The sequence below is a fragment of the Nerophis ophidion genome, linkage group LG01 (genome assembly GCF_033978795.1).
Source record: "Nerophis ophidion isolate RoL-2023_Sa linkage group LG01, RoL_Noph_v1.0, whole genome shotgun sequence".
Lineage (NCBI taxonomy): Eukaryota > Metazoa > Chordata > Actinopteri > Syngnathiformes > Syngnathidae > Nerophis > Nerophis ophidion.
In genome coordinates this window covers 78,891,390-78,910,374 of record NC_084611.1, presented here as the reverse complement: position 1 = coordinate 78,910,374, position 18,985 = coordinate 78,891,390, and the positions used below count along the sequence as shown (strand labels likewise).

At 39.3% G+C, this 18,985-nt stretch overlaps 1 protein-coding gene and 1 long non-coding RNA gene across 2 annotated transcripts in view; one reads left to right on the top strand and one right to left on the bottom strand.

Moving 5' to 3' along the window:
* LOC133560173 (protein sidekick-1-like) overlaps positions 1-18,985 on the top strand; it is an 849,418-nt gene that overhangs the window by 39,000 nt on the left and 791,433 nt on the right. The window lies entirely within an intron of this gene.
* Positions 699-9,914, bottom strand: LOC133560168 (uncharacterized). Its single transcript, XR_009808396.1, has 6 exons — positions 8,590-9,914; positions 5,002-5,077; positions 4,008-4,085; positions 3,397-3,474; positions 2,787-2,864; positions 699-2,253 (listed from the first exon to the last, which is right to left on the bottom strand). It is a non-coding gene; the product is annotated as an uncharacterized LOC133560168 (long non-coding RNA).

The window sequence follows — 18,985 nt, the reverse complement described above, 5'->3', positions numbered from 1 at the left end:
TTGATCAAAAATTCCCTAAAACAGCGCACTACCTATAATATACGTTTTTTAAACATAAGATCCCTGATAAAAAAAAAAATGTTTCTGCTGTTACCTCAGAAATTGCCTGTTCGGATGTTATGATTGTGGCTCAGAGATTTGTATGTAGATTATATTTATTTTCCATAACAAACAAGATAACTTAAATACCCTGGCAGTGGCAATAAGCTTAAATGTTTGTATTTACCTTTTTTGAGTTGATTTTCATAAAATTTGCTATTTAACTGCTACTGTTTAACAAGGACTGATTTAAATTGTGTTTGCACAACAAATGTTTTGGCGCTTTTGTTCATGTGGGAGAATATTCCAATAAAGGTGCACTACACACTACTTTTGAATTCATTATTGGGCTTTGCGTATACAATGCAGTTAATCGCGATTAATAAGAGAAATAGTGCGATTAACTTCGATTAAAAATGTTAATCATTGCCCAGCACTAATATATATACAAACCCCGTTTCCATAAAAGTTGGGAAATTGTGTTAGATGTAAATATAAACTGAATACAATGATTTGCAAATCCTTTTCAACCCATATTCAATTGAAAGCATTACAAAGACAACATATTTGATGTTCAAACTCAAACTTTTTTTTTTTTGCAAATAATAATTAACTTTGAATTTCATGGCTGCAATACATGCCAAAGTAGTTGGGAAAGGGCATGTTCACCACTGTGTTACATCACATTTTCTTTTAACAACACTCAATAAACGTTTGGGAACTGAGGAAACTAATTGTTGAAGCTTTGAAAGTGGAATTCTTTACCATTCTTGCTTGATGTAAAGCTTAAGTTGTCGTGTTTTACGCTTCATAATGCGCTACACATTTTCGATGGGAGACATGTCTGGACTGCAGGCGGGCCAGGAAAGTACCCGCACTCTTTTACTACGAAGACACGCTGTTGTAACACGTGGCTTGGCATTGTTTTGCTGAAATAAGCAGGGGCGCCCATGATAATGTTGCTTGGATGACAACATATGTTGCTCCAAAACCTGTATGGACCATTCAGCATTAATGGTGCCTTCTCAGATGTGTAAGTTACCCATGCTTTGGGCACTAATACACCCCCATACCATCACACATGCTGGCTTTTGAACTTTGCGCCGGATGGTTATTTTCCTCTTTGTTCCGGAGAACACCACGTCCACAATTTCCATATATAATTTGAAATGTGGACTCGTCAGACCACAGAACACTTTTCCACTTTGCATCAGTCCATCCTAGATGAGCTCGGGCCCAGCGAAGCCCGCGGCGTTCCTCTGTCTTGTTGATAAATGGCATTTGCTTTGCATAGTAGAGTTTTAACTTGCATTTACAGATGTAGCGACCAACTGTAGTAACTGACAGTGGTTTTCTGAAGTATTTCTGAGCCCATGTGGTGATATCTTTTACACACTGATGTCGGTTTTTAATGCAGTACATCGCTTACGTGCAGTGATTTCTCCAGATCCTCTGAACCTTTTGATAATTTTACGGACCGTAGATGGTAAAATCCCTAAATTCTTTGCAAAAAAAATGTTTAGCAGTTTTAACATCAAATATGTTGTCTTTGTAGCATATTCAACAGAATTGGGGTTGAAAATTATTTGCAAATCATTGTATCCTGTTTATATGTACATCTAACACAATTTCCCAACTCATATGGAAACGGGGTTTGAATGTATTTATATAAATATAGCCTATTATTTGCGCACTATTTACAAGTTATGTACCAAAAACACGACCACCGAAAAAATACTTTGATCAATGAAAACAGCGCTGCAAAAACCGGCTGTAAACAAGAGGCACTGCATTTTCTGAATTGAAACACTCATTTTAAAGCTTTGACATTAACATTTTAACACACACTAATCTGGTTCAGAAAATATGAGGACCTTATATGAAACACACTTTCTTGGTTCAAACAATATGAGGACATGACGAGTGCTCACATGTAGAATTTATGTTGTTGACTTGTAACATCTCCTGTTTTGCTAAACATGAGTTCCAAACTCCCTACTGACTAACATGGATGTACCCTTACGAAAATGTTGTCATATAAACTGATCTGTGAGAGATTAAAATTAATAAATGTCTTTCAAAATATAGGTTGGGTCAAATTTAGAGCAGATATAGTAAAAATAGACATGTAATAACCTGTTGGAGGGATGAAGTCGGTTTATGGCTGTCATCTGAATCTAGAGAATGTTGAGATAGAACCTCAACAGTTGGTTTCTGCAACAAAACACAAAAATATAATGTCATAACTAATTAATTATAACATTCTCACCACTTTTTGTTGATAAAAATCTGAGCATACAATGCCAGATAAAGGGTAAAGATTATTACAGAGTTTCAGCTCTTAGACAATTCATTAAGAATGTAACACACACAAAAATCTGGTTCAGAAAATATGAGGACCTGAATTGAGACACACATTTTTAAAGCTTGGACATTAACATTGTAACACACATTTTCTGGTTCAGAAAATACGAGGACCTTATATGAAACACACCTAAGTCTTTCTTGCTTCAAACAATATAAGGACATGACGAGTGCTCACATGTAGAATTTATGTTGTTGACTTGTAACATCTCCTGTTTTGCTAAACATGAGTTCTAAACTTTCTACTGACTAACATGGATGTACCCTTGCGAAAAAGTTGTCATATAAACTGATCTGTGAGAGATTAAAATAAATAAATGTCTTTCAAAATATAGGTTGGGTCAAATTTAGAGCAGATATAGTAAAAATAGACATGTAATAACCTGTTGGAGGGATGAAGTCAGTTAATGGCTCACATCTGAATCTGGAGAATGTTGAGATGGAACCTCAACAGTTGGTTTCTGCAACAAAACACAAAAATATAATGTCAGAACTAATTAATTATAACATTATCAGCACTTTTTGTGGATAAAACTCTGAGCATACAATGCCAGATAAATAGTAAAGATTATTACAGAGTTTCAGCTCTTAGACAATTAATTAAGAATATAAAACACACTAAAATCTGGTTCAGAAAATATGAGGACCTGAATTGAGACACACATTTTAAAGCTTGGACATTAACATTGTAACACACACTAATCTGGTTTAGAAAATATGAGGACCTTATATGAAACACACCTAAGTCTTTCTTGGTTCAAACAATATAAGGACATGACGAGGGGTCACATGTAGAATGTATGTTGTTGACTTGTAACATCTCCTGTTTTGCTAAACATGAGTTCCAAACTCCTTACTGACTAACATGGATGTACTCTTACGAAAATGTTGTCATATAAACGATCTGTGAGAGATTAAAATTAATAAATGTCTTTCAAAATATAGGTTGGGTCACATTTAGAGCAGATATAGTAAAAATAGACTTGTAATAACCTGTTGGAGGGATGAAGTCGGTTTATCGCTCACATCTGAATCTGGAGAATGTTGAGATAGAACCCCAACAGTTGGTGTCTGCAACAAAACACAAAAATATAATGTCAGAACTAATTAATTATAACATTAACAACCACTTTTGGTTGATAATATTCTGAGCATATAATTCTACATAAACAGTAAAGATTATTATAGCGTTTTAGCTCTTAGACAATTAATTAAGAATATAAAACACACTAAAATCTGGTTCAGAAAATATGAGGACCTGAATTGAGACACACATTTTAAAGCTTGGACATTAACATTGTAACACACACTAATCTGGTTTAGAAAATATGAGGACCTTATATGAAACACACCTAAGTCTTTCTTGGTTCAAACAATATAAGGACATGACGAGGGGTCACATGTAGAATGTATGTTGTTGACTTGTAACATCTCCTGTTTTGCTAAACATGAGTTCCAAACTCCTTACTGACTAACATGGATGTACTCTTACGAAAATGTTGTCATATAAACGATCTGTGAGAGATTAAAATTAATAAATGTCTTTCAAAATATAGGTTGGGTCACATTTAGAGCAGATATAGTAAAAATAGACTTGTAATAACCTGTTGGAGGGATGAAGTCGGTTTATCGCTCACATCTGAATCTGGAGAATGTTGAGATAGAACCCCAACAGTTGGTGTCTGCAACAAAACACAAAAATATAATGTCAGAACTAATTAATTATAACATTAACAACCACTTTTGGTTGATAATATTCTGAGCATATAATTCTACATAAACAGTAAAGATTATTATAGCGTTTTAGCTCTTAGACTATTATTTAAGAATGTAACATTCACTAAATTGTGGTTCAGAAAATATGAGGACCTGGATTGAAACACTCATTTTAAAGCTTTGAATTAAACATTGTAACACACACTAATGTGGTTCAGAAAAATATGAGGACCTTATATGAAACACACTGAAGTCTTTTTTAGTTCAAACAATATGAGTACATGACAAGTGATCACATATTGAATTCATGTTGCTGACCTGTAACATCTCCTGTTTTGCTAAACATGAGTTGTAAATTCCACAGACTAACATGGATGTACGCTTAAAAAATGTTGTCATATAAACTGATCTGTGAGAGGTTAAAAGGATTAAATGTCTTTTGAAGTATAGGTTGTGTCAAGTTTTTAGCAGATATAGGGCAGCACGGTGGAACAGGGGTAAGTGCATGTGCGTCACAAATCGAAGGTCCTGAGTAGTCCTGAGTTAAATCCTGGGCTCGTGATCTTTCTGTGTGGAGTTTGCATGTTCTCCCCGTGACTGCGTGGGTTCCCTCCGGGTACTCCGGCTTCATCTTACCTCCAAAGACATGCACCTGGGGATAGGTTGATTGGCAACACTAAATTGGCCCTAGTGTGTGAATGTGAGTGTAAATGTTGTCTATTTGTGTTGGCCGTGTAATGAGGTGGCGACTTGTCCAGGGTGTACTCCGCCTTCCGCCCGAATGCAGCTCAGATAAGCTCAAGCACACCCCGCCAACCCAAAAAAGGGACAGGTAGTAGAAAATGGATTGATGGATGGCTAGTAAAATAGTCAAGTAATAACCTGTTGGAGGGATGAAGTCGGTTTATCGGTCACATGAGTCTGGAGAATGTTGAGATAGAACATCAACAGTTGGTGTCTGCAACAAAACACATAAAAATAATGTTAGAACTTATTAATTATAACATTATCAGCACTTTTTGTTGTTAACATTATGAGCATATAATGCCAGATAAATAGTAAAGATATTTATAGAGGGTTTCTGTCTCTTGTCCCGCTCATGTCTTGAGATGAACTTCCCTCGGTACTCGACCACAAAAGAACCTTTTTCAATTGATGCAAGAGCAAATACACCATATCCTGATAAAACAGTTTATCAATTAACAATGTTTGGAATATCTGTTTTAAAAAGCAATAATAATAGTCGTTACTTGACTAAAAATTATATTACAAACAGAATTACTCTTTCATAAATGTAAATAATTATTAAATTAAGTACAAACCCCGTTTCCATATGAGTTGGGAAATTGTGTTAGATGTAAATATAAACAGAATACAATGATTTGCAAATCATTTTCAACCCATATTCAGTTGAATATGCTACAAAGACAACATATGTTTGCCTGTGTATCGGCTGGGGACACCTCTGCGATGCTGATCCGCCTCCGCTTGGGATGGTTTCCTGCTGGCTCCGCTGTGAACGGGACTCTCGCTGCTGTGTTGGATCCGCTTTGGACTGGACTCTCGCGACTGTGTTGGATCCATTATGGATTGAACTTTCACAGTATCATGTTAGACCCGCTCGACATCCATTGCTTTCCTCCTCTCCAAGGTTTCTCATAGTCATCATTGTCACCGACGTCCCACTGGGTGTGAGTTTTCCTTGCCCTTATGTGGGCCTACCGAGGATGTCGTAGTGGTTTGTGCAGCCCTTTGAGACACTAGTGATTTAGGGCTATATAAGTAAACATTGATTGATTGATTGATATTTGATGTTCAAACTGATAAACATTTTTTTGGTGCAAATAATCATTAACTTTAGAAATTGATGCCAGCAACATGCAACAAACAAGTTGGGAAAGGTGGCAATAAATACTGATAAAGTTAAGAAATGCTCATCAAACACTTATTTGGGACATCCCACAGGTGTGAAGGCTAATTTGGAACAGGTGGGTGCCATGATTGGCTATAAAAACAGCTTCCCAAAAAATGCTCAGTCTTTCACAGGAAAGGATGGGGCGAGGTACACCCCTTTGTCCACAACTGCGTGAGCAAATAGTCAAACAGTTTAAGAACAACCTTTCTCAAAGTGCAATTGCAAGAAATTTAGGGATTTCAACATCTACGCTCCATGATATCATCAAAAGGTTCAGAGAATCCGGAGAAATCACTCCACGTAAGCGGCATGTCTGGAAACCAACATTGAATAACTGTGACCTTCGATCCCTCAGACGGCACTGTATCAAAAACCGACATCAATCTCTAAAGGATATCACCACATGAGTTCAGGAACACTTCAGAAAACCACTGTCACTAAATACAGTGTGTTGCTATATCTGTAAGTGCAAGTTAAAGCTCTATTATGCAAAGCGAAAGCCAATTATCAACATCCAGAAACGCCGCCGGCTTCTCTGGGCCCAAGATCATCTAAGATGGGCTGATGCAAAGTCGAAAGGTGTTCTGTGGTCTGACGAGCCCACATTTCAAATTATTTTTGGAAATATTGGACACCGTTTCATCCGGACCAAAGGGGAAGCGAACCATCCAGAATGTTATCGACGCAAAGTTCAAAAGCCAGCATCTGTGATGGTATGGGGGTGCATTAGTGCCCAAGGCATGGGTAACTTACACATCTGTAAGTTACCCATCTGTTTGGAACAACATTTGCTGCCATTTAAGCGCCGACTTTTTCATGTACGCCCCTGCTTATTTCAGCAAGACAATGCCAAGCCACATTCAGCACGTGTTCAGCTTCATAAAAAAAGAGTGCAGGTACTTTCCTGGCCGGCCTGCAGTCCTATCAAAAATGTGTGGTGCATTATGGAGCGTAAAATACGACAGAGGAGACTGAAGCTCTACATAAAACAAGAATGGGAAAGAATTCCACCTTCCAAGCTTCAACAATTAGTTTCCTCAGTTCCCAAACGGTTATTGAGTGTTGTTGAAAGAAAAGGTGATGTAACACAGTGGTGAACATGCCCTTTCCCAACTACTTTGGCACGTATTGCAGCCATGAAATTCTAAGTTAATTATTATTTGTAAAAAAAATTATTCCGTTTGGATTTACATCTAACACAATTTCCCAACTCATATGGAAACGGGGTTTGTAATTAATGTGTTACTTGAAAAAGAAAAGTTTTAAATATCTAGCATATGCAGTTGAGAGACATTTCATGAGAGCAGAGTGTGTGTGTGCCTTTAAAAAGCTGTGCCTTTTGCCAAGTGACGTGGGACGTCAGCGCCCAGACACAGCAGAATAGTTCAGCTGTATTTTTTAGCTTAGCAGTGGCAGTTAAGATAGTTCTGTTGAATGTTTTTGTTTGTGTGTGGATGAGGCCTCTTTCTATTTGATATCGTGTTCGTAATTACTTCCGGGGGTTGCTTTCATTAGTAAAAAGATATTACCTGCACTAACCCTTTTGTGCTTCTAACGCTGTCTTGTTGACATACAATCACATCAAAAGTAGCATGCCACATTACATAAAACGCATCGTAACAGCGTTTGTAGCGTACATAAAAGTTATTAGATTACTCGTTACCGGTAAAAGTAACAGCATTAGTAACATCGTTTTCATATACCGCTGTTATACCATCCATCCATCCATCCATCATCTTCCGCTTTTCCGAGGTGGGGTCGCGGTGGCAGCAGCCTAAGCAGGGAAGCCCAGACTTCCCTCTCCCCAGCCACTTCGTCTAGCTCTTCCCGGGGGATCCCGAGGCGTTCCCAGGCCAGCCGGGAGACATAGTCTTCCCAACGTGTCCTGGGTCTTCCCCGTGGCCTCCTACCGGTTGGACGTGCCCTAAACACCTCCCTAGGGAGGCGTTCGGGTGGCATCCTGACCAGATGCCCGAACCACCTCATCTGGCTCCTCTCCATGTGGAGGAGCAGCGGCTTTACTTTGAGTTCCTCCCGGATGGCAGAGCTTCTCACCCTATCTCTAAGGGAGAGCACCCCTACCCGGTGGAGGAAACTCATTTGGGCCGCTTGTACCCGTGATCTTATCCTTCCGGTCATGACCCAAAGCTCATGACCATAGGTGAGGATGGGAACGTAGATCGACCGGTAAATTGAGAGCTTTGCCTTCCGGCTCAGCTCCTTCTTCACCACAACGGATCAATACAACGTCTGCATTACCGAAGACCCCACACCGATCCGCCTGTCGATCTCACGATCCACTCTTCCCCCACTCGTGAACAAGACTCCGAGGGGCCATAGAGGTCGGGTGCATTGTGAGCTGGGCGGCAGCCGAAGGCAGGGCACTTGGCGGTCCGATCCTCGGCTACAGAAGCTAGCTCTTGGGACGTGGAACGCTGTTATTCCAAACACTTCTAATTAAAGCCATATAATACAACCTCTATTAGACAGTAAGGAAATGATCCAAATGAGATGTTGATACAGTTACCATTGATATGATACATAACAAGACATACCTTTCCAATCATTGATCCACTGGGCCTTAAAACAAGACTTGTCACATCCAGATCAAATAAACTCGGTAGCTTCAGCCTCAGGATTACGTCTCGCTCTTCTTTTGGGCACGATGTCTATATCATGTGTTGATGCGCCTAACAAATCCACACATAAAAATGAAAAAAGTCAGTGACACAGAAATAAAACAAAGAACCAAACCCTTCAAAAACTGTTAAATTTAGGATCAGTGCAGACATGAAGCTTCTCAAACAAAGAACTAATGTAACAATATCAGTAACATGCCTACTCCACAGTGCTTATCAGCTTGACATATTTGTATTTGAGAAAAAGTATAAACAATTTGAAGAACTCTAGTATGTCTTGTTTAAAATTAAGAAAAGGTTTACTAGCATAGTGATCAAGGGTGATGGGTCAAATGCAGAGAATAATTTCACCACACCTAGTGTGTGTGTGACAATCACTGCTACTTATAATCTTCCATGCAACTTTAAAAAAAAAAATTTAAATGCCTTGGCCTTGGCCCAGAACTGAAATGCTTAATTTGACCTCATAAAATCAAATCTGATTGCAATTAATAACAACAAACATTTAACTGTTGTTTACAATGAACTATTTTCCTATGTTAAAAAACATTGGTCTATTTAATTACGTTAAACTCCATTTTATGCTCACCTGATTCAACCATGCTGCCGAAGACTGTCAAAGATGGTTTGTGGCCAAGATAGATGTCCCCCTCCGGTGATGCAGGTCCCGGAAGTGATGTTCACTGAGCGCTCTGTTGTGCTCAAAATCGTGTGTGAAGTTTTGTATTTCGATTATAAATGGTCCTTTTGGAAAACCCTTTTTATATATATTCAATATTAAGTGTGATACGTGAGCTGTATAATTTCCATGATGAAAATAGTTAACTAGTGATTTAGCCATCTGTTAGGAGCAGACATCGTCCAGCGGCCAATCAGGCGGCGCCTAACTGAAAATTGGACCAATCAGACGCCGAGACTCTTCAGAGTGGGCGGAAGTAACCATCTTGAACACCATGTAAAGTGAATACCTCCAAAAACAATCCCCATATTAATCCTAAATTTGCCCCAAAGATAAAAATACCCAAATAATGTGCTATTGTAACCATTTGAAAATATTAAATACTGTGTGTAGTTTGAATTGCATTTGAATTATTGCCTTTGTCTCAATCAAGGTTGAAGGTTGTTTTTTTTTATGCAAAAACCTACATTTCAGGCACATTTAAAGCAATTATTGTGCGGCATTGTATTTTAGTCAACAGAATAGCAAAAAGTCCAATACAGTAAAATACTGAATCAAACAAATTAAATAATCACCATAATCCCTTTATTACTAATTGTCTAGCCCAAATCCTCTCCAGATAAACCAAATTAATAGATAAAACTAACACTAAAAAGGATGAGATCATCAGATCAGTTGAAAATGTGTTGTTATTTGATTCAGAATTCAAGAGTATGTTTATTGCTGTAATGGTTAGATGTTTTTCAAAATGTTGGAGTGTGTGAGTTTCTGACCCACATGACATATGAGGACATATGACATATGAGGACAAGTGTGTGTGTGTGTGTGTGTTATAATAGCAAAGATGGCCACTAGGGGCAAAATCGAAGGTGACCAAAAAAATTAAACACACTTTCACACACTTTTTCTGAAAATTTGACAAATGAAGACTTTAGAGATTTTTGGTCTGGGAACATGCTGGGAGGGTCTAGAACACGATAGCATTGCGGGAAATATGGGGACATGGAAAATGTCCCCATATTTCAACAGGTCCTCATATGTAAGGTGAAATTTCATAAAAATGTCCCCATATGTCACTTTGACAAACGCACACACACACACACACACACACACACACACACACACATGCGCAAAGACACACACCCTCATACTCTCAGTCATCTTGTGTTATACTCCAGCCTGTTGGCTCCACTGCTGTTGGCATTGTGGTGTGTTTGACTCAGCAAAATGTTATTGCCACGCTATTTCCGACCTGCCACTATATCAGCCCTCTGGATAAATTGTAGCTTTTAGCTTTGAAATTTTGGAAGTGACCATATCCAAAAAAACTCCTGTCAACTTGAGCACCCCAAGTAAGGCTCGCGAGTGGCTCACCACCTGTTTCTGAGCAGCTCCCATGTACGCAATAACTTTGCGCATGAAGTCCTCGGGTTTTTCCGGATAAAATGACGCAAAATGATACATATTGATTGCCGCCATTCAGCGAAGCACGTTAACTTGCCATTGTTTTTTGGTTACAACTGGAACACAGTGAAGCCTTAGTGGCATGTGACGAAGCTTGTGACTCAAAACAATGCGCCTCATTGAAATTAATTGAAATTCAATCCCCACCATTTTAACAAACTAGATAGTGAATGTTGTATCAAAGCACTACTAGAATGTAGTGCAAACAACCACAGTAGTTTTATGAAGTCATGTAATATGTACCACATTTACTTTGGAGAGCGGACTTTAGTGTTTCCCACAGGTCAGGCATCTATTTGTGGTGGTGTGGTGTAGTGGCGGGGGTTGATGGGAGGGGAGGTGCAGCGGCGGCGATGACCAAGAAGAACGCGGAGTCGGAATATAATTCCAACACTTTATGTACATATTTATATAATATTTACATATTTATATAATATGTAACTACAAGCTCCATTCACAGACAGAGTCCCATTGCTTTTATGAGCGGTCGAGCGAGTCAAATGCCGGAAAAAAAAATAAAAATAAATAAATATATATATATATATATATATATATATATATATATATATATATATATATATATATATATATATATATATATATATATATATATATATGTATGTATGTATATATATATATATATATATATATATATGTATATATATATATTTTTTTTTTACTTGTGGCAGCCATAATTCTTTTCGTGGCGGGTCGCCACAAATAAATGAATGTGTGGGAAACCCTGGACTTCTAGGTTATTTCCTTGCAGCTACTACTCCTTCAAACACACCATCAGCTTCTCCATGTCAGACATTTTGACATGATTTTAACTCCCTTGTCTGAGCTACTTGCCTTTAGTGTGGTGCAGAACTGCTTTCCATCCATCCATCCATTTTCTACCGCTTATTCCATTTCGGGGTCGCGGGGGGCGCTGGCGCCTATCTCAGTTACAATCGGGCGGAAGGCGGGGTACACCCTGGACAAGTCGCTACCTCATCGCAGGGCCAACACAGATAGACAGACAACATTCACACTCACATTCACACACTAGGGCCAATTTAGTGTTGCCAATCAACCTATCCCCAGGTGCATGTCTTTGGAAGTGGGAGGAAGCCGGAGTACCCGGAGGGAACCCACGCATTCACGGGGAGAACATGCAAACTCCACACAGAAAGATCCAGAGCCTGGATTTGAACCCAGGACTGCAGGACCTTCGTATTGTGAGGCAGACGCACTAACCCCTCTGACACCGTGCTTTGGTCCTACACATATGCCTCAGTGATGTTTTTGATCATATATTTCTTTAATATAGTTCTTCTCAAATAGTGGGCCAGGTCCCCCCTGGGAGGGGGAACAGCGCGATGCCAGGGACCCCAGGGAACATACTTTATCAGTATCATGCGGTATCAGGCTTCAAACATCGCCTCGAAAAACAATGCACTACAAAAACGTGCTCATTGTAGCCATTAATCCCGACTTCCTCATTTCGATAAAAAAATTCTGTACAAATTGTTTTATTCATTTGTGTTGTGTAGGTTAACATGTTTTACATGCATGCATTGTGCTCCTGAGTTAATAATGCTGATTAATTTGAATTTATTATTATTTACTGTTTTTACTTGATTTTATTTTTCAGTATCAAGAAGTTTATGTAGGTCCATAAATCCTTATAGTAGGGCTGGGCGAATGAACACTTGATGCATATAATCACAGCAGTATGATAATTCTATGTGTCTACATTAAAACATTCTCATTCATACTGCTTTAGTATTTGCTCATTTTAAACTTTCTTGCACAGAGGGAAATCACAACTAAGTCAATTTACCAAAACTGTATTTATTAAACAGTTATTAAGCAGTGGCACAAACATTAATGTCATTTCAAAACAGAAAGTGCAAGATTGTCAGAGACATTTTAAAACAAGCTGTTAGTGCACTTGTGTGCATGATGTCACTAATGTGACATATCAAAACATAAACACAACAGAAAAAATACCCAGAACCCCTAGCAGCACTAAGTCTTCCGGGACGCCAAAATATACACCCACTCGCTACCCCTGAAGTGCCAGCTGTCGAGAGTCGGGACCAGGGGTGGACCACTCGCATGTGCATCGGTTGGGGATATCTCTGTGCTGCTCGGAATGGTCTCCTTTTGGCCCCACTATGGGCTGGACTCTCACTATTATGTTAGATCCACTATGGACTGGACTCTCACAGTATTATGTTAGATCCACAATGGACTGGACTTTCACAATATTATGCTAGATCGACTTGACGTCCATTGCACCGGTCGCCCTAGGGAGGGGTGGGGGGGCGTCACCCACATCTGCGGTCCTCTGCAAGGTTTCTCATTGTCATCCCACTGGGTTGAGTTTTTTCCTTGCCCTGATGTGGGATCTGAACCGAGGATGTCGTTATGGCTTGTGCAGTCCTTTGAGACACTTGTGATTTAGGGCTATATAAATAAACATTGATTGATTGATTGATTGATTACGACCACCGATCACTATGATATAATTCAATCAATCAATCAATCAATCAATCAATGTTTATTTATATAGCCCCAAATCACAAATGTCTCAAAGGACTGCACAAATCATTACGACTACAACATCCTCGGAAGAACCCACAAAAGGGCAAGGAAAACTCACACCCAGTGGGCAGGGAGAATTCACATCCAGTGGGACGCCAGTGACAATGCTGACTATGAGAAACCTTGGAGAGGACCTCAGATGTGGGCAACCCCCCCCCCTCTAGGGGACCGAAAGCAATGGATGTCGAGCGGGTCTAACATGATACTGTGAAAGTTCAATCCATAGTGGCTCCAACACAGCCGCGAGAGTTCAGTTCAAGCGGATCCAAGACAGCAGCGAGAGTCCCGTCCACAGGAGACCATCTCAAGCGGAGGCGGATCAGCAGCGTAAAAATGTCCCCAACCGATACAGGCGAGCGGTCCATCCTGGGTCCCGACGAGCGGTCCATCCTGGGTCTCGACTCTGGACAGCTAGTACTTCATCCATGGTCATCGGACCGGACCCCCTCCACAAGGGAGGGGGGGGACATAGGAGAAAGAAAAGAAGCGGCAGATCAACTGGTCTAAAAAGGAGGTCTATTTAAAGGCTAGAGTATACAGATGAGTTTTAAGGTGAGACTTAAATGCTTCTACTGAGGTAGCATCTCGAACTGTTACCGGGAGGGCATTCCAGAGTACTGGAGCACGAACGGAAAACGCTCTATAGCCCGCAGACTTTTTTTGGGCTCTAGGAATCACTAATAAGCCGGAGTCTTTTGAACGCAGATTTCTTGCCGGGACATATGGTACAATACAATCGGCAAGATAGGCTGGAGCTAGACCGTGTAGTATTTTATACGTAATTAGTAAAACCTTAAAGTCACATCTTAAGTGCACAGGAAGCCAGTGCAGGTGAGCCAATACAGGCGTAATATGATCAAACTTTCTTGTTCTTGTCAAAAGTCTAGCAGCCGCATTTTGTACCAACTGTAATCTTTTAATGCTAGACATGGGGAGACCCGAAAATAATACGTTACAGTAATCGAGACGAGACGTAACAAACGCATGGATAATGATCTCGGCGTCTTTAGTGGACAAAATGGAGCGAATTATAGCGATATTACGGAGATGAAAGAAGGCCGTTTTAGTAACGCTTTTAATGTGTGACTCAAAGAAGAGAGTTGGGTCGAAGATAATACCCAGATTTTTTACAGAGCCACCTTGTTTTATTATTTGGTTGTCAAATGTTAAAGTTGTATTATTAAATAGAGGTCGGTGTCTAGCAGGACCGATAATCAGCATTTCTGTTTTTTTGGCATTAAGTTGCAAAAAGTTAGCGGACATAATTGGGTAGTTTTAGTTTTTGTTGGGTCAATTGTCAGAGTAAAAAAACAACTTTCTTGACAGAGCTTTGTGATTTGTGTTTAATTTAATGAATCAATACCCACGGTGTTTTCTACCATTTGTTTAATAGACCATTTTCTAAAATGTGACCTTAAAAATTGTGGAAAAGCCTTTAGGAGGTCTATAAAATGCATTTATTCTTTACATCCTCTCGGCATCTATTGACATTATTTCTGTATTCACATCAACCACCTGTCTGCTGAAGGCTGATTTCTAGCAGCCAGCGGTAAATATGTACTGCGTGGTTCCAAACATGGTCTCATTTGCTCGTGTAGGCTACATGGTTGGTGTTGTGGCGACGGCCTGTAAATGTTCTGTCCAATAATATGTTTTCTTTTGAAAGGCACTGTGCTTGTTTGCCTCCAATAATCTGTTCTTCTTCTATTTAGATGCCCCCATGCCAGGCAGGCGCTCCTTTAATGGCTTTTGTATTTGCGCATGTTGCTTTTGGGCACTGAATTTTCTGCTCCGTATACTTCCTTGCCAAATTGACTTGATTAGTGCTTCCACACTCACTTTGTCTTCTTCAGAGGCTTATTAGGCTGTCGCACACATCAAGGTGTGTACGTGTGTGTGTTTACCTTGCGCAGCCGAGCATTTTAGCCCATTGTGTTGGTGGATAATTTGCCTTGTGGACGTGTATTTGTGTTGGCTTTTTAAAACGCACATCTTTTCAAATACCTTTTTTGGCATTTTGACAAAGCGAGCGCTTCAGTCTTTGGCTTCTCCCATTTTTTGTCATCCTCCTTTTTGTTAATTCTCCTTGCACTCTTATTTCATTTCATGGTCGCTCTGCCCAATGCTATTTTAACTCTAATTAGTGCTATCATTGATGTATTAGGCTCGTGGAATAGCACAGCTGGGTCTTTCTCCTTTTCACAACACACACACACACACACACACACGAGCGCACACACACAAGCGCACACACACGCTCAAACATGTGCTTGTGGTCGTTCAAATTTCAAGCAGCTTTACAAATCCCCTTTTCTTTTACTTCTTGCTCCTTCTTTTTCCATGTTGTCACCTCCCCCATCCTGGTGTCGCGTAACAGCCCGCACAAACTTTCCTTTTTTATCCCATCGACTCTCCTGTTCCTCCAACACACACACACACACACACACACACACACACACACACACACACACACACACACACACACACACACACACACACACACACACACACACATTCTTGTATTTGTTACCTTCTTGAGACTTCCGAAAAATGCCTACTTTCTTAGGACCTCTTTTTAATTGTTTTTTAATCTTCATTTACTTCAAGTTATTACAGTATGTCTCTATAAACATATATTTATTTATTTTCTAAATTAATTTTGGCCAAAGGGGGCGCATTTCAATTTCTTAAACACACTTGTTCTTACATATGTTGGCCAGAGGGGGAGCACTTAAAATTTTTACACACACTTGTTATTTCATATGTTGACCAAACACGCAGTCAATTTGAAAAATCCCTCCTTTTTGGGACCACCCTAATTGTGATAGATTTCACCACTTGGGGTGCAAAAGATGCAATGGTTATCTGTATTGGGACCATGATTTCAGTCCTAACTTGTTCACCGGTCCTCATATGGAAGGTACTTTTACTTGTTAATGTCTCAACAACACACACACACACACACACATACACACACACACACACACACACACACACACACACACACATTTTTGTATTTGTTACCTTCTTGAGACTTCCGAAAAATGCCTACTTCTTTAGGACCTCTTTTTAATTGATTTTTAATCTTCATTATTTACCTCAAGTTATTACAGTATGTCTCTATATACATATATTTATTTATTTTCTAAATTAACTTTGGCCAAAGGGGGCGCATTTCAATTTCTTAAACACACTTGTTCTTACATATGTTGGCCAGAGGGGGAGCACTTTAAATTTTTACACACACTTGTTATTTCATATGTTGACCAAACACGCAGTCAATTTGAAAAATCCCTCCTTTTTGGGACCACCCTAATTGTGATAGATTTCACCACTTGGGGTGCAAAAGATGCAATGGTTATCTGTATTGGGACCATGATTTCAGTCCTAACTTGTTCTTGTTCACCGGTCCTCATATGGAAGGTACTTTTACTTGTTAATGTCTCAACAACACACACACACACACACACACACACACACACACACACACACACACACACACACACACACACACACACACACACACACACACACACACACACACACACACACACATTCTTGTATTTGTTACCTCTTTGAGACCTCTGACAAATGCCTACCTCGTTAGGACCACCCTTTCTAGATATATAGAGATTTGTATTTACAACATTAATGATCTATACATACTATGTAAATATGAAGAAGCTTGTTGGGAAAAATGAGTTGGTATTTTATAAGAAAATGGTCACAATTTCCCAAGAAAACCTTAAAATTTTGGCAGTGTTATAATGAAAGTCGTCATTTTACAAGAAAAACTGAACATTTTTGCAATATTATGATAAAAAGTTGGAATTTTACTCGACAAAACTCACAATTTTATAACAAAACTTAAACATTTTGGCAATATTATAATAAAAATCTAGATTTTTACTTGACTATATTCACTATATTGTGTGTGTGTATATATATATATATATATATATATATATATATATATATATATATATATATATATGATGGAAATATTGTGATAAAAGCCAAAATTTTATATGACAAATGTCACCATTTTGTATTAAAAAGTAATAATTTTACATTAGAAAATTATAATTTTCCATAAAATAGTGATAATTTTACAAGAAAATATGCATATTACAAAAACAGAAAGAATATGAGAAATAGATTTGGGCCAAAATGGGGAGCATTTCAATTTTTTACACACACTTGTTATTTCATATGTTTGACAAGTAGGGGGGAGCACTTTTAAAACCAACATACTGTAAATTTGAAAAAGCCCTCCTGTTTGGGACCACCCTAATTTTGATAGATTTCACCACCAGGGGTGCAAATGAGATATTCTCTATTAGATGCAATGGTTTTCCGAATTGGGGCCATGATTTTGGTCTTAACTTGTTCACCGGTCCTCATATGGAAGGCACTTTTCCTTGTTGATGTCTCAAGAACACACACACACACGGTCTCCATGTTCTTGTGTGGGAATAGTTACCCATCCCAGAGGGGGGGATCCATTAACTGCACCCTTTGGCACCAGCTGTCCGTCGGAGGCTCACAGACTGCGTAGTTTTACTTTTCCATGCGTGCGTTAGTGCATGTGTGTGTGCGCGCCAGAGAACAAATGAGTCAGAGGAAAGGGGAGTTTGGTGAATGCGGTTGGTAACCCAATCTGGGACTCCATGTAGTTAAAAGCATTAGGTTCTAACAACTGCCAGGCCTGACAGTGTTTGGCGGAGTAAAGATAGGAGGAGAAATGGGGTGTGGTGCCTACAGCACTAAGCGTGGAGAGGGAGGGTGTTGTGGTATTTCCGTGTCCCACTCGGTAAGCGCCAAGGCCCACTTAGTGATTATGGTTGCACGGAGTTGTTAATTTGTGTAATCAGGGTTTAATTGGCATTGAGGAAAACACATTAATCAGACCAAAATAGGTCTGCACTTTTCATGTAGTTATTCATTAGTCAACCTCTACCAGACAATCACAAGGCAAAGCTTGGGGATGAAAATATTAGGTCAGCAGATCTTATGTGCCACTAGCCACAGGTACAGGGGCAACATTTATTTTATCTGATCATAATTCAGATTACAATTTTACAGTGTACATGGACCCTAATAAAAATGATCTGATTATCATGCGCACTTACATGCATTCCACCTAAGTTTGAATATTTTATGAAAAGACATGCACAACATGTAACGTAAACAGAAGTGGAATAAGAAGAAGCATTGACTTCCGCTTTAAACAAACATGGCTCTGTGCATTTCTGCTTATTTATTTATTAACTGTTCCTTCTGTTCGCTACTTTTGTTTTACCTCTCTTTTTAGAATGGATCTGTTCTGTGCCCTCTGTTGCGATCCGCTACTTGGATCACCACATACGTTTTATACTTCCAGTTGTTGTATCACCGTTCTACACTCTTACTTCCTGTTTAGTCAGTCACCATGGTTCCTCATTGATCCCACCTGCTAATCACGGTTTCTGCACACCTGTCACTTTTTGATTACTCACCTATTTAAGCCCGTCCCTTTTCGTCATTCTTTCTGGGACTCTAATTTGCCTTCGAGCAACATTCACGACTGTCTACTAC